The sequence below is a fragment of the Schistocerca piceifrons genome, chromosome X (genome assembly GCF_021461385.2).
Source record: "Schistocerca piceifrons isolate TAMUIC-IGC-003096 chromosome X, iqSchPice1.1, whole genome shotgun sequence".
NCBI classification, from domain to species: domain Eukaryota; kingdom Metazoa; phylum Arthropoda; class Insecta; order Orthoptera; family Acrididae; genus Schistocerca; species Schistocerca piceifrons.
The window spans coordinates 140,998,995-141,015,646 of record NC_060149.1 but is presented as its reverse complement, the minus strand read 5'-3'; the positions used below and the strand labels follow the sequence as shown (position 1 = coordinate 141,015,646).

Here is a 16,652-nt window from a genome sequence, read left to right as displayed (position 1 = left end):
AAGAAAAACATTATGGAGACGAACCTTTATGTTGACTTCTTAGGTACTGTGAAGATAATATTTTTCGTTTGGTGGCTCAAAAAGGGCTCTATGAACTCTTCCCCAGGGGTGTGTCCATCGCGTCTGGTATTGGCTGCCAACTTTTGGCCGTGGTGTAAGAAAATTGACCCACAAAATTGCATCACATGTTGCTATTACATGATAACACATGACACTGATTTCACAAACAAAATAACAAAATCGTCCAGGTGTTCATTTGGGAAGTCATTCCTCATGCACTTATTCTTTTAATCTTACACTCTCAAATGTTTATTTTTCCTACTGCCTGTTGAACCACCAGTGTTGTTCTGGATGAAAATGCAGTTCAATGTTGTTCTGGATGAAAATGCAGTTCAAACCCGATTTGACAACATCACTAACTCAGAGCCAGAGCATGGAATCAGTAAACTACCTGAACATTCTCAGACTGTTTTATATAATGTGAAATAATATGTCATCGATGTTTAATTTCTTTCTGGTGCTCACTCCTGTGTTCAGTAAACTAAGGGAAAACACTATTAAAATATGCACTGTACTAATACAAATGAAATACAACTTACCATGACAATGTCTATGTCTACATTAACGTCCTTTGCAAGCCACTGTACAGTGCGTGTCGGTGTGTCCCTTGTACCACTACTAGTCACTTCCCTTCCTTTCTCACTCACATACAGAGTGAGGCAAGAACGAACTGTCTGTATGCCTCTGTATGAGCCCTAATTTTTCATATCTTATCTTTGTGGTCCTTACACATGATCTTCGAACCTGCCAGTAGCAAATTTAGGAGCCTGTCTGATCGCTGTGATGTTTTCCTTTAAAAGAACAAGATGCAAATTCCAAATGCTTGATCAGTACTAAAGAATAGGTCGCACTAATGTCCTATGTGAAATCTCCTTTAAAGGTGAACTACTCTTTGCAGTAACACCCAAATATTTAAACGATGTGACTGTGTCAAGCAGGACACTACTAATGCTATATCCGATCATTATGGAGTTGTTTTTCCTACTCGTCCATGTTAACTTACATTTTGCTACATTTAGAGCTAGCTTCTATTCATCACACCAAGCCATCTTGTACTATCCCATACACCACAACATCATCAGCAAACAGCTGTAGATTGCTGCTAACTGTGGCTGCCAGGTCATTTATGTATTTTGAAAATAATGATGGTGCTATCACACTACCTTGGGGTACTCCTGATGTTACCCTGTTTTCTGATGATTACTTGCCATTGAGGGCAACATACTGGGTTCTATTACTTAAGATGTCTTTGAGACACTCACAAAACTTGGGAAACTTCCATTTGCTCGTACCTATGTTAACAGTTTGCAGTGGGGCACTGTGCTTTTTGGAATCCTAGGAATATGGAAACTGCTTATTTCCCTTCATCTATAGTTCACAGGATGTCATGTGAGAAAGGGGAAAGCTGAGTTTCATGTGAGCAATGCTTTCTAAAACAGCGCTTATTCGTGTACACAAGCTTTTCGGTGTCTAGGAAATTTATTATATTCGAACTCAGAATATGTTGAAGAACTCTGCAGGAAATCTCTGTTAAGGATATTGGTCTGTAATTTTGCGGGTCTGTTCTTTTACCCTTCTTATATATGGATCACTTTCACTTTTTTCAGTCACTTTGTGCTTTGCAAGAGATTTGTGGTAAATGCAGGCTAAGTAAGGGGCCAATGCTGTAGAGTACTCTTTATGAAACTGAATTGGGATTCCATCTGGACTTGATGACTTAGTTATTTTCAACTCTTTCAGTTGTTTCTCTACATCAGGGATACTTATTATTATGTTGTTCTTACAGGACTCTGTGCGATGGTCAAATGATACATTTGTACGATTCAAACGATTTCTTAAATGCGAAATTTAAAACTTGGTCTTTCATTTTGCTATCTTTTACAGCCACATCAGACTGGTCAATGAGTGTCTTGGTGGAATAAAGACACTTCAACTGTCAGAATCTTATCAGTAAATTATTAAAGTATTGGTAACAAATTTCCTGAATTTAGTGCCTTCCAGGAAAGTTTTCGTGCTCAAATTATTCTTGGGACTGAGAGCTGGCTGAAACCCAAAGTAGAAAGCTCTGAGGTATTTAGAAAGTCATGTAACATGTATCGAAAGGACAGATAAGATTCAATAGAAGGGGGAGTATTCATTGGAGTGGACAAAAATATTGTCTTTGTTGAGGTTGAAGTTGAATGTGACAGTGAAGTTAGCTGGTCGCGTATAACAGGTCTAGGTGAAACCAAGTTAATTGTTGGATGTTTTTACCAGCCACCCAATTTCTCTGTGACAGCTCTAGAGTCATTCAAAGGTTGTCTACAGTCAACAACATGTAAATACCCAGATAATGCAATACTAGTTGGAGGTGACTTTAACCTACTTGGTATAGATTGGGATGTCTATGGATTCATTGCAGGGGATACAGGCAAACAGTTTTGCGAAGTACTTTTGTACATCTTGTCCAAAACCTGTCTTGAGCAGCTAGTTTGGCAGCCCACAGACAATGGAAATACTTCAGACATAGTAGCTACAAACAGGCTGGATCTTATCAGTGGCATTAGTAAAGAAACAAGGATTAGTGATAATGATGTTATTATAGTGAATGTGGCTACAAAAGTTAATAAACCAGTCATGAAGGCTATCAGAGTTTTTCTGCTAGAAAGAGCAGATAAGCAGTTGTTAGCATCTCACTGAATTGACATCATTTAGTTGCAATATGATGGACACAGAGGAATTATGGGCAAAGCTTTAAACGTATTTTAAATACTGCTCTGGATTAAGAATTGAAAAGAGCCTCTGTGGTTTAACAACTAAATTTAGAAAATGTTTAGGAAACAAAGGCTGTTACACTCTCAGTTCAAAAGAGAACACGCAAGTGACAACAGGGAAAAATTAGTAGAGATTCATGCAGCTGTGAAAATATCTATGTGCGAAGCATACAACTATCACTGCCATACCTTATCAAAATATCTGGCTGAGAACACAAGAAAATTAGAGTCCTATGCAAAATCGCTAAGCAGGTCTGTGAAAGTCTGCTAAACTTAAAACGAGCTTGCCTATATCAGCATGAATTGGTATGGTATTATGCTTTTGGACTTCATAATGGTTGTTGTTTTTGTACTGTCTTGTGTTGTATGCAAGCAGAATGGAAATGTGGGATTCCATAAATAAAATGTTATATTGACAGTTACCAAACATTACCTCAGAAAAGCAGAAATAGACATTATCAGTTGTGCAGTATCATAAGATTTTCACCCTTACACTTTGAAGTACTGCAAGCAACAAGACGACTTTTGATGGAGAAGTATTTTTAAGATTTCCTTATTGATTTTCAATTTGGCTGCTTGTATTGTTCTCATAGAAAGGCTAAAAATCTTGCCTTCAGTGGAACTGCAAGCCAAAGCAGCCTTCACTATGCAGGCTACCATGTTACTTCAGAGATAGTGAAGAACTGCCTTATTAGACTCTCCCTTATTGTCCCAGTGGTAGCTAGAACAGGTAAATAGGGATGTAATTGATGAGATTAGTTGCAATTTCCACATGAAACAGCTTTCCTAGACTTAAAACCATTAATTGATAATCTTATGTCACACTTTAAGTGAAAATCACTCTTGTTATTCAATGGAAATGTCACGAAAAATCAAGTGAATTTAACAGGATAATACTGTGATAATCAGGAAGTAACATCCGTCAGAGTTGCTAAACTTAATCTACATTATTGTGATATTCAGTTATACTACTAGCAGGAAGAATACCAGCTGAAGAGTTCCTTGATTGGGTTAGGAAGTGACTACAGCTTGCATCTCAAAGATCTAGCTGTTGAGTTCCAGAACATCCAAAGTAAATGTCAGTGATTCTTATTCACATATCTGTAAATGGATTTTGGACAAGAGCCTAGATGCACTGACTGCAAAATTAACATCATAAATATGTTGCTCTCACAATTATTTGTATTTTTCTATCTTAAGCATACTGGAAGCTGATAAGCCCATTCAACAGATGGGACTCACATTTCTGGGGTATTTCAGTGGTTATACTGTAAACATTAAGAGTAGGCTGCATGTATGTAACTGCACAGCTGTAGCCTCCTAACAATGTAGGACATAGTCTACTGGTGTCAGAGCTAGTAAGTGTCCATGCATACAAGGAAGTTGGTACCCAGCTCCATTGGGGCACCGAGACTCTGTGCAGCACTCACTATGTAAGGTGACTGTTGTCTTGCACTCACCATGTAAGGTGAATGTTGCATGGTTGTGTGGTGCTCTTAGAGAGAGTCCTCAGTGCTCAGAGTGGGGAACAACAGAGCAGAGAGTCTGCCATGAAGTGACACATACTTGCTTATGCTATCAGTTGCAAAACACTGCCAGTCTCTTAAGATTGGAACTCTCACCATGATGCTTGCCAGTGCAAGTTCCTACCCATGATTACGTCATGACAGGAGGACCAATAGTGTCGATACAGAGAGTTCTTCACACAACAGTAGGTAGTCTGTACTAAAATGGCTGGTGATACCTTCCTAACCATCAACTTTCAATACCTCATGGGACACACAGCAGATAAGCTTGGTGAGGTGACAGCATTGAGAAAGGTACAGATTGGCTCCCTCCTGATTAAGACAGTGTACTCTACTCAGTTTCAAGCCTAACTATCATACACTTCATTGGGTGACATTCCAGTTTATTTTACTTGCTGTTAATATTTAAACATAACGTAGGGCGTTATCTTTCATTGGGACTTGATATTCTAACAAGATGATGAACTATGTGCCAACCTGGAACAACAAGGAGTGCAGTTCATCCACTGTATCCAGAAGAGGCCAAAGGATAGTAGAATTAACACAGGATCATTTATTCTAGTGTTCAAAGGGTTCACTGTGCCCTGAAAGGTGAAGATTATGATTTACTGCAGTTATGTCGAGACCTAACGTACAGATCTATACACTGCTTTAACCTAAACTGATGTCAGCTGTCAGGGCCAGCACCCCTCCTGCCCACTGTTGTGTTCCATTTATGAGAAAGAGTGGACATTTAAAGAATGCAAGACATTTGATCAGTTATACTTTGAAGTTAAATGGTGACAACTCCCCATCCAACTGCATCAAAACCCTCTTGAACTGAGGCAGATTTGACCATTTTATCTTTCCGCTGTTATCAGAGTGGGTCACCCTGATCCCCCATATTCAGCCAGAGAAACATTCCTCTTCTCCTATTAGAGGGAACCCCTCTATGGAACCCTTCTCCTGGAACCATGCAGACTAACAGCCCGATACCAGCCAGTGGCTGAAGAAACTGCAGGCTGTTGGCTGTGGAGCCACCCACTCTTCCTCTGTTCCTGATCTTAAATCAGACAGATTTCCAAAATTTCAAAGACAAGTAGGTGAAGAAATCCAAGATGAAGGTGATTCTGGCAGGCACAATGATCCTGGAACCTATGTTCTTGAACATTTTACCAACACAGGTGGTGGTGAGTAAAGACTCATGGAGGCTTTTGGATTACCCCAGTTATACAGTGAAATTGTAATGGTCACTACTGCTGCATTCCTGAACTATGACAGCTATCATTCTATCCTGCACTCTGCATCACCCTACAAGAAAGCCACATTTTTTGTAATCACTATCCTAAGCTCATTTTCTACCAGGCTTGACTACAGGAACAGTGCCAATACTGAGAGAGTGTCCAGATGGGTTTGCACATTAGTTCACATGAATGTCTAGTAGTGAATCTGTGCTCCTCCAAACAAAGTTGGAGATGGTGGCTCTGCAAATTCAAACGACTTTTAGTATCACTATTTGAAATATTTACCGACTGTCAGACAAGGAAATATGCCTTCTCATTTGAGTGCAGCATGTGGCTCTTTCTTGCACACTAATCTTAGACTTTGCTTACCCAGCTTAGTCAGCTTATTACAATGGGTTGTACATAATGATCATTGTGACAGCGAACACTTCAATGTGGTACTGTTGCTCCAATTTCACTACACCCAAACCAACCAGACTATTTAGCATAGCGCAAACTAGTAGACTTAGCTGTCACCCCATCTGGGTCATCACCAATGATGTAGCAATCCATTCCTCTGAGGGCTTTTGTTACTGACCGTCAGTCCCATGGTGGACTTAGGAAATTGTCATGATAATCTGAGACTGCCAGTGAGCTCCTCAACAGTTCATATGACACTCCTTGGTCAGTCCCATAATCTTTGGATAGCTGTGTACAAGGGCCTTCTTGTTAACTAAATATCAAAAGAAAGAATGCTAGAAACAGTACATCTCCTCCCTGGCAATACATACCCCTTCCTTGCAGGCGTGCATCAAACTTTGTGGGTTAATTGGCTACCAGCAGCTGATGACTATTCCCAGCCTTCAGCTTCATTGTGGTATTCCCACTGATCCATCTGTCTTTGTGGAACATTTTGTGGTCCACTTTGTGGTGGTATCAACAACCACCGCCTATCCTCCCTCTTTCCAGGCATGTGGTATCAGCAACCACATCTTATCCTTCCTGTTTCCTGCCGTATACTGTATGGTGTTCAGAATCATATAATGAATGCTTTATGGAATAAATCTCTACTTCACGCCATCAACTCTCCCATGACATTGCCCCAAATCCTGACTTGATCCAGAATCAAATGATCCAACACCTGAATATGAATCAGAAAACTTGCCTTCTATAGCTTTTAATAGTATGTGGTTCAGAGGTGAATTCCCTCCACAGTTGCAGAATAGCATCATTATCCTGATCATTAAGCCAAGAAAGGACCCAACTTCCAATCAGTCTTAATTTTGTGCTGTGGAAACTATGTGAGAGCATGGTGGCCTAGCAATTGCGTTGGGTTCTTGAGTTGTAGGGCCTTTTATTCACTTATCAATGTGGTTTCCAGAAGTGCCATTCCCCAACCAAACATCTGGTAATATTAAAAATGGCAGTCTACTAGCCTTTAGTAAATGCCATCATGTTACTGCAGTTTTCTTTGACTTATATAAAGCATACAGTACTACCTGATGCTGTCATGTCTTGACCACGCTCCACAGCTGAGGCTTTGACAGTGCTTACTGACTTTTATGTACAACTTCTTGCCCAAACAGATCATTCGTGGTTAGAGTCAGAACACACCTTACCTCTCTACAGTTCCCTAGGACTCTTTATAGCTATGAGTAAATTTGTGGACTCCACAGGATCAACATATACTTCAGTCATCACCAGTACTAGGTCCTTTGTATGGTGTCTCATAGTTGATGGTTGGTGAGGGAAACCCTGGCTTTCATTTCTCCCCTGCCAAAACACAGGTCATGCACCATGATCCACCCAGACCTGGATGTTTTTATAATAAACTGACTGTCCCACATCCATCAGCTCACATTAAACAGTATGAGTGAACTCAATGCACTCAGATCTCTCTGTCATATTTCGTTGAGTGTGGATCATTTATCGCGACTGTGCTTCAGTTGGGCTCTAATTTTATCACAATTGGTCTATGCATACCAAGAAGATGATTCAATGGCACCATCAGGATTGTGACTGCTTGACTCAACTCACCATTGTGAGCTAAGTCCTGCTACCAGGTCTTGTGACCCACGGCACTCAACCTAGGATAGAATTTCAAATTGGAATTTGGCTGGAAATCATGTGTAAAGATCATTCTCTCCTCACAATTGAGTGCATCCACTGGATCACTTTATGCACCTTTCCCTGGTGTACATCTAGGCCAGCTAGGCCACTAGGTTCAGCTAAACCTATCCCATGCCCCTAAAACTTAGGTTTCTCCAGTTATCCATCAGCACGTTCTTGAGTGCCAAGGTACTGAAACCACCCATACCGATGGTTCTAAAGATACGAGAAGGTTGGGATATGCTTTCATGTGTACTAATGACCAAGAACTGTGTTATCTGCCAGAGGCCTGTACTGTTTTCATAATCGAACTGATGGCTGTTGTCAGAGCCATTAATTTTGTCAAGAAAAAATACTGTGACAAATTTCTGACTTGCAGTGAGTCAATAATCAATCTGCAGGCTATTAATTGATGCTGTCCTCTCTATGTGATAGTGTCCACTATCTATGATACCTTACCTTAGCAACACTGGTTGCTCAGTTGGCTTTTTCTGCACCCAGTTCTCTCCCAATAGGGTGGTGACCTCATGACTGACTCGGGCAACAGACACAGTGATCTCTAAGCTACAAAAGCATCTGTGACAGGTAGTTGGCACATCACAATTGGAACAGGGAACTGGGGGTGACCCCTCCCTCTGACAAACTGAATGTCATCAAGGCGACCACTGCTGTGTGACATTCCTCCTTCTATTCATCTCAGAGGGTGTCCACAATTTTATACTGGCTCCATCTTGGACACACTCATCTGATGTGTGCTTCGTCCTGAGAAATGAGCCCCTGCCCCAAAACCTCCCAATCTAGCTGTGGTGTGTTCCTGATAATGACTCACATGCTAGTGGAGTGTCCCCTTCTTGCAGCATTCCACCAAATGCAGAGCTATAAGGATTCCTTATTCTCGAGACTGGCTGACAAGGGAAGAACAGTTGCACATGCTATACACTTTCTCTAAGAGAGGGGGTGTTTATTACTGACTGACCCCACAGGGTGTGGAGTGGTTGTGGAAGGGGTGCCTCATGCTTGGTGGACTCTGTGCGGCCCTTACCCCCTGAGTCTGACCTTCCTGGCAGCTCATTTGTTTCCTTTTTTTCTTTTATCTCATTTTATCATCATTTGTGTTTCTGTCTGTGCAGTGGTTATAGTCCCTCCCCATTTTACATGTAATTACTTCTCCTCCACTGATCTAGGAAAGTGTTATGACATCACTGATTTATCTTTGTACTGAGTCATTTGGGGCTGGGGATGGCTTTCGCCACCAATGAGCCTTACAGGCCCTCATCTGCTCCTTGAGCAACAAGCCAACCCAACCCTACATATACTTCGTATCTTGTGCAACTACTGTATCCCCAGGTATCATCATTGCCCCAAATACCTCAATTTTACTGTTATCACACTCCATGCCAACACAACCAGATGGCCTTGTCCAGTAGCTGGCAACAGTATCCTTTCTGTGTTATTTTGTGAAATGAGAGACTGATGACCTTATAGTTTTGGCCTTTAAGTTCAACACGTGTCTGTGTGTGTATGTGGGGGGGGGGGGGGGGGGTTGAGGCACTGAGTCATAGACAGGGAATGTTGCTAGCTATTGGACAAATCCTTCTCTGGAGCTATAGAGTGGATGCATGTACAAACATCCCCTCCTTCCCCCTTCCAACACACACACACACACACACACACACACACACTGTAATGCTACAGTGTTCCAGTTGGGTACACTATGTGCCAGCATTGGCAGTCAACTGTTGTCAGTCTTGTTTATGTCAATCACTTTGCACCTCAAATATTCAGTGAGTTGTTACCTTCTCTCCTAGAATAATTTATATTCCAATGAAGACTTTCCATTATCATATTTAGGAATGAGATTAAGGAAGTTGATCTATTCCACCATTCTACATTTCCCTGTCTTGTGTACTTTTTGGGCTCTACTGATTCCCATAGTGTTTCTGTTGTCTTTTCTCCTTCACATGACAGCATATTAGATGTACAGTAAAGCTGCAAATAATTAACAGTGCAGATGCCAATAAAGGTAATTGTTTCTTTTTCTGTTCTAGGGTAGTGTACTGACTCTTCCTTCTGTTGGGGGATGTTTGAAAAGGTGAATCTCTTGTACATAAGTGTTGTTATTTTGGTAAGTTGCCATCTGTTGATATCAAAACAGATTTACCGGTGAAACTTTTGCCTTTTAAAGCCTTTAGAAGTGCACAGGTATGCCTATTTGTATCGTGTATTTGTTCATACCAAGTTTTATGGAAAGTCATTGTAAATAAAATATGAAAAATACTATGTTATATGGAAAAGCTTAATTACCAAAGCTTATGAGATAAAATAACTTGTAAAGATTGTGAGAGAATTATAATTATTTATTGTTTTTATTATTTGTCACATTTTTGCCATTTTTAAAATAACCACCATGTAAATTTTTGTACAGAACAATCACTATTAACTTAATTTTTTAAATAATATTTCATATAGATCTTATTGTTATCTATACAGTGTGTTTCCATTTAATGGTATTTTTCTTTATGTCTTGTGTGTTGTAATATTTTGACACTTAACTTGAGATATAATAAACAGGTCATTACCAAAATACTTGACAGTAATGCATAATGTATGTTGTTGATTATTCAAATGCATCAAGATCATACATTAAGGCTTTTATTATAGAACACATGTGCCTGTGCTGTTATACCATTCCGCACTAATATATGGGTGCTGTTACAGTAGTATTAGATATTATACTTCGAAAGAGCAGTTAAGAAATTTTAATAACTCCAGCAGTGTATGGCATTAAGTACATTTCATTTTTACTGGTTATATTATGATGTTTCTGGTTTATATACACCATACCTATCCATACTCTGTTAGCCAATTGCCATTGTTGACAATTTTCTGTATCATCAGTATAGAAATTACTTGTGGTTGCCATGAAAAAGAAACTAAAAATACACACTTTCCATGTTTTCTTCTATTACTGAGTAGATGAAACACCTATTGTACTTAGGGATAACAATCCTTTAATTGTGTTGCCATTAACTTGAAAACAGAAATAAAATTTTATGTGTGTGTGTGTGTGTGTGTGTGTGTGTGTGTGTGTGTGTGTGGGTGCGGGTGCGCGCGTGGATGTGCGCTCATGCGTGCATTTAACAAATTTCATGTATGCTTCACATTACGTCATGTGTTATGCTCCTTTTGTATAATCATGACTGTCTACACCAATCTTAACTCATGGCATAATTACTTCAGACTGAATATTGTACAAAGTTTAAATAAACACTTCTTTGTAATGCCATAATTGTGTTTTCATGCTCTTTGTAAATTTTGACATGGTAGTGCAGAACTGAAGCAACGAACTTGTTCTTTGATGTTTGTGTATAATTATTGTCGCAAGTACTACCAGTACTGTTATTATTTTTATCTGTTTACTGCTTATGTTGTCATAGCCTTAGTAGATGCCAAAGATTTTTTTGTAACATTCCAAGTCATTCAGTTAAGTTCTGGGCCTATATTTATTTGTGGAACTGTAAAAGTTTTGTTCCAAATATATTTCAAAAAGTCATGTAGAAATATCATAATTTACTAAATTTAATGTCCACTCCACATCATTAAAACTACTTTTGATTCATCAGTATTATTTCTTTAAATTTATGACCTTCATAAATAATTGTGTGTTGTGTATGAATATACTATAAATGCCATTTTGAAGGGATTTAAAGTGTATAAAAATGTTTCTTATGACCTTAGGGTTGTTCATTTGGTTATTAAATGTACACGTGCACTTCAAGCATTAGTGTTGTTAACATTGTAGTTGGTGATTTTAAGTATGTTTGATTGTTTTAATTAATGTTTCTTGAGCTGCTTACCTCATATGGAAACATTCATTTGCAGTAAATAAATTTTTGCTGCACTGTTATTCATACCAGAACATTTTCTGTCAGTACATAATTGGCCTATGTGCTCCATCAAATTTTAATTTACTTGTAGTATTCACATTTACTAATGTGAAATACATTTAATAATGTTAATTGGCATTCTTGATGAGTCCTGTTATGTACTGTTGCTTGTTTTCTTATATACTGTTCTGTTGATGGATTTTATAATGTGCCTTACACATTAGTGCATGTGTAATAAGGAAACTGGTATCCTAGCAGTAAATACGTAACAAATATCCAGTTCGCTGTCTGATGGTTGTAATAGTTACCAGCCCACTTGGAGGTAAAGAGATGAAAAAAGAAACAGCAGGCAAAAAATGAATTTGCTCAGGACCACTAACAAAAGGTTGCTGCTCGTTTATTTTATAATATTTTTCTGTGTGTAACAGTGACTGTGGAAGACCTATGGCCTATTAAAGAATATAGACAGTGATGCAAATTAGCTGGGGTTGGATTAATATCTGCTCATGTGAATTCTAATACATATCATTTACATTACATTTCTGTTAATGATTATTTTGTCCTGAGGTTTCATATTGGTCTTCCAGTGCATTATTAGTAGGAAAAATATAATGCATCAGGTTGTGGTTGGTGTATCTGCTTTCAGTGATAAAATTTTCAAAGGAAGTATGTAGACGATGTGATCTGTTTATAGAGAAGTTCTTTACAGCTTCACATTGGTGCTTTCTGAGGTCCTGTATAATTAGGATATGTACTGGCTTTGATATGATTGAAGTTTAAATAATTTATGTAAATCTGGTATCCAAATACCCTTTGTATAAACACTTATTTTCCTTCAAGAAATGAATATAAATTGGTGTATTTCTTTGACATAAATTATTTTTACGTACAAAAGAAATTTGTACCTGGCATATATTCTAAGAATCTATGTCAGAATGTTAAATCTGATTATTTCTGTTGCTTAAAAGCATTATGTTTTGAGTGTGAGTAGTATCTTACCTGTCTATGCACAAATAACTAGTCACAGAATGATGTTGAACTTTGTGTGAAATACTTCTATGGAAACATTAGATCAACAAATTTGAAAGCTCATGTTTTCAAACTTGGGCTTGTAAATAAATAGCTAAATGTCACTTTTGTGAATATTATAGTAATATTCAGGAAGCTGTTACACTTTCTGCGAGTACATAGAGAATTTATGTGAAAGCCTTCTTGAGGAAACTGCCAGGGTTCATTTTCATTTTGAGCTAGAGCTGTGTGAAAGCACAATTTAGAAAGTGACAATATTTACATATTAGCAATTTGTAATATGTTAGTCTTCATATACAGTAAGTGACCTTACTTAAATTGCTTTGGAATCTCCATTATGAACAAATGTGAGACGTCTTAGACTGCACAGTTTTCAAGAACTTTATTTGTGATAAAATGAGAAGTGTTCTAGTAATCCTTTAGAAGAAAGCCTGGAATAATTTTCACTTCGTTAAAAGCAAATAGTCATTGAAGATACGAAGGAATGTAATATCACTGTATTACAGCTAATTACATGGGCGTGTGCTTGATATATCAGAATATTTTCTTCCTAAGATTGTAGGATTATGCAGTTAAAGAAACATTATGTACAAAGAAATTGATACAATAAAAGTTGTGTGAATTGAACAAATAAATTTTCTTGAGTTCCTAAAATTCTGCCATGAAAGCTTTATTCAGTGGTTCATATGCCATTCATGTTGAAAACTCTCACTTCATTTTACAAAATAAGTATGTACTGTTGGTTTGTAGTCATTGTTATTGCTGTTAATTTAACAGACCTTCTCATACAGGTTTAAGTTGCACATTTTGATAGTGCTGTATATAAAATGTGATACTGTTGCATTAAACAACTGTTTAGTGTTCAGTAGGTGACCTGAAATTGTGTTAACTCTTAAGAACAAATTGAAAGTTTCATTATCTCACTGATAAGCTATGCCTACAGATCAATTATACACACAATATGTAAATTGCCGTGATTTAACATCCTTCACATTGCACCAAATAGCTTCTTTTTCTCTGGTGTTTACTGTTTTGGAGACAGTCAGTGAAAGAATATCAGTTTTTCTACTAAATGTTATGTGTCCAAAACTCACGATGGTATCTCTTCATGAATAAGCTACTGTTAAAAGCTCTGAACATCAGAAAGGAAATTTTATAAAAAGGTATGTGTTTATGTGAAAAATGGAATTATAACGGAATAATTTTTTCCCGTGTTTAACTAAGAGTGCCTACTAAATCAGTTTATGTTGTAAATTATCATTTTTTTGCAGAGTTACAAAATGTTGATTAATCCCTCAAGAGTAGCTGTTGTAACAGTTACTATTGTTTGATAATTCAGCTTAAAATTTTATGACCCACAGTTTACACTATGTGGGGAACCATTAAATTCTGTGCTTCATGCTTGATGCAGTTTTACTGGTTTTTCTTTCAGTCTGGTGGTAAAATTGGTACTAACATTAAGGACACACATTTATCCACTTTATTTAGATGTTCGTTCATACCACAAAGCATGTCACACATCAGTTTCTCATTCATATAACACAAGGTAGTTACAAATAAAAAATATGCTTCTACTCAGAAATACTCAAAACATCAGAGGAGAGTAATGTAAATTGTCGGCTTAGGATGAAAATCTCATTAAAAAAAAAAAAAAATTATTGCCTTATTAGGTAGGAAACCCTGTACTTCAACTACGAATAAGCCAATGAGAGGTAGTGATGTATGTACCATTCTCTAGTAAGGAAAAACAGAAACCATGTATATTGGTAGGCAAACATGTTAAGTGAGAAAACCACACATACCTTTTCTGAGATATGAGGTTTTCATTATAGGCTACTGAATTGCAAAGGTGCAATCTGATGATGTGCTTCAGCTGGAAAATAGTTGTGGTAAAAAAAAAAAAAGAATAAGAGAATTTCCAAAGCATATGGACTGGTTACAGATTCATTCAATGTTGTTTAATTCAATAACAGAAATGACGTTCATGAGATCCACCGTGGATTAAATTATTTCATTTTTCTTTTCATCTTCTTCCTCTATTTGCTTCCCTTTTTTCTCTCTTCTTTTGGTCCATCTATTTAAAGGACAAAAATTGGAAGAAATTTAGTGTTGTACTTTGTAGGATTATTTTTTGTGCACACTCATGTCTTTGGTACATTTATTTTCATATGTCATTTCAAATATCCAGTTATTTGAATAAATCTTAAATGTAGATGGAATTGGTGGCATACTAGCCTTTGATGAGCTATTGCTTCTCTATCTGTAGCACGTAATACATATTTATGCTTCGCTGATGGAAAAATAAGATTCAACAATAGAACATTTAAACTGTTGCATTTTGTGAAAAATTGATCTGTGAAATGGCTTTCTTTTAATTTGGTATTTTGAAACTTAATTTATCAAAGGGATGAGAGAGTAATTTTGTATACTTGAATCATCTCTTCAATTGCATGTAACAGAAAAAGAACCATGCATATGAGTCTATATATATTGGGTTTAAGGCTGATTCTCGGCAGTGACACACAGTTTTTCCATGGAAAAAGTTAACATGCATGCTGCCAAATGTGTTCTTTAACATGGGCTTCAAATGGTCCATAGGATAGTGTAATATTTTGTTGTAATGGAGACTACTGTTACAGTTCTCATTTGCAGGTAATAGCATATATCATCAAACAGTTGGTATTAGGAATAACAATAATAATTTTGTTGGAAGAAAAGCCGTTCAGACATAATAAAACTTTTTAAAAACTGTTTTTATTTTGTCCCACTACAATTATTTCAACAAATTCCTTCTGAATTATTCATATTGTGAATCTTGAAAAAAATTATGTATTGTTATTCTGAAGGTGTTTGTATCATTGTAAATTGCACTAAATACAAGACTGTGCCTTACTGTCAGTAACAACAAATAGCAAATTCCTGTTTTAGTCATTATTTCAAATCTTGTTAGAAAAAAAGTATACATGGTGAGCCAGAACTCCACCAACAAACTTTCAGAGGTTGTTCAGGGAAGATATCTTCTGAGTATTTTGGTATAAGGGATCCATGGTAATTATGAAAGGCCAGACAAACGAGTGGTTCCTGAAGAGGGCAGCAGCCTTTCCAGTAGTTGCATGGGCAACAGTCTGAATGATTGATTGATCTTGCCATGTAACACAACCAAAATGGCTTGTTATGTTGGTACTGCAAATGGCTGATAGCAAGAGGGAAACTACACCTGTAATTTTTCTTGAGGGCAGGCAGCTCTACTGTATGGTTAAATGATGATGGTACTCTCTTGGGTAAAATATTCCAGAGGGAAAATAGACCCCTTTTCATATCTCCAGGTGAGGACTACCCAGGAAGATGCCATCAGGAGAAACAAAACTGGCGTTCTATGGATCGGAGCGTGGAGTGTTAGATCCCTTGATCGAACAGGTAGGTTAGAATATCTACAAAGGGAAACAGGCAATGGGATAGCGGGTTTAGTGAAGTTTGGTAGTCGGAGTAACAGTACTTATGGTCAGGTGAATACAGGGTTATAAATACAAAATCAAACGGGTAATGCAGGAGTAGGTTTAATAATGAATAAGAAAACAGGAATGCAGGTAAGCTACTATGAACAGCATAGTGAACCCATTATCGTAGCCAAGATAGAAACTAAGCCTATACCTACCACAGTGGTTCAAGTTTATACACCAAATAGCTCTGCAGATGATTAAGAGACTAAAGAAATGTATGCTGAGATAAAAGAAATTATTCAGAAAGTTAAGGGAGATCAAAATTTAACTATGAGGGGGGAACTGGTATTCAATAGTAGGAAAAAGAAGAGAACAAAAATTAGTAGGTGAATATGGACTGGGGGAAGGAATGAAAGAGAAACCAACTGGTAGACTTTTGCACAAAGCAGAGTTTAATCATTGTTAACAGTTGGATTAAGAATCTTGAAAGGAGGTTGTATATGCGGAGGAGACCTGGAGACACTGGAAGGTTTCAAATTTATATAATGGTAAGACAGATTTCGGAAGTAGATTTTAAATTATAAGACATTTGCAGGGACAGATGTGGATTCTGACCACAATTTATTAGTTATGAACTGTACATTAA

The 16,652-nt window shown here is 37.5% G+C and overlaps 1 protein-coding gene across 1 annotated transcript in view; it reads left to right on the top strand.

The window, feature by feature from the left end:
- The window catches only part of LOC124721938 (filaggrin), a 345,545-nt gene extending 330,260 nt beyond the window's left edge, over window positions 1-15,285 (top strand). Inside the window, exon 19 of the mRNA XM_047247096.1 lies at window positions 9,699-15,285. The gene's annotated coding sequence lies outside the window, so the exon portion shown is untranslated. The remainder of the gene's footprint in view (window positions 1-9,698) is intronic.
- Window positions 15,286-16,652: the final 1,367 nt, after the last annotated feature.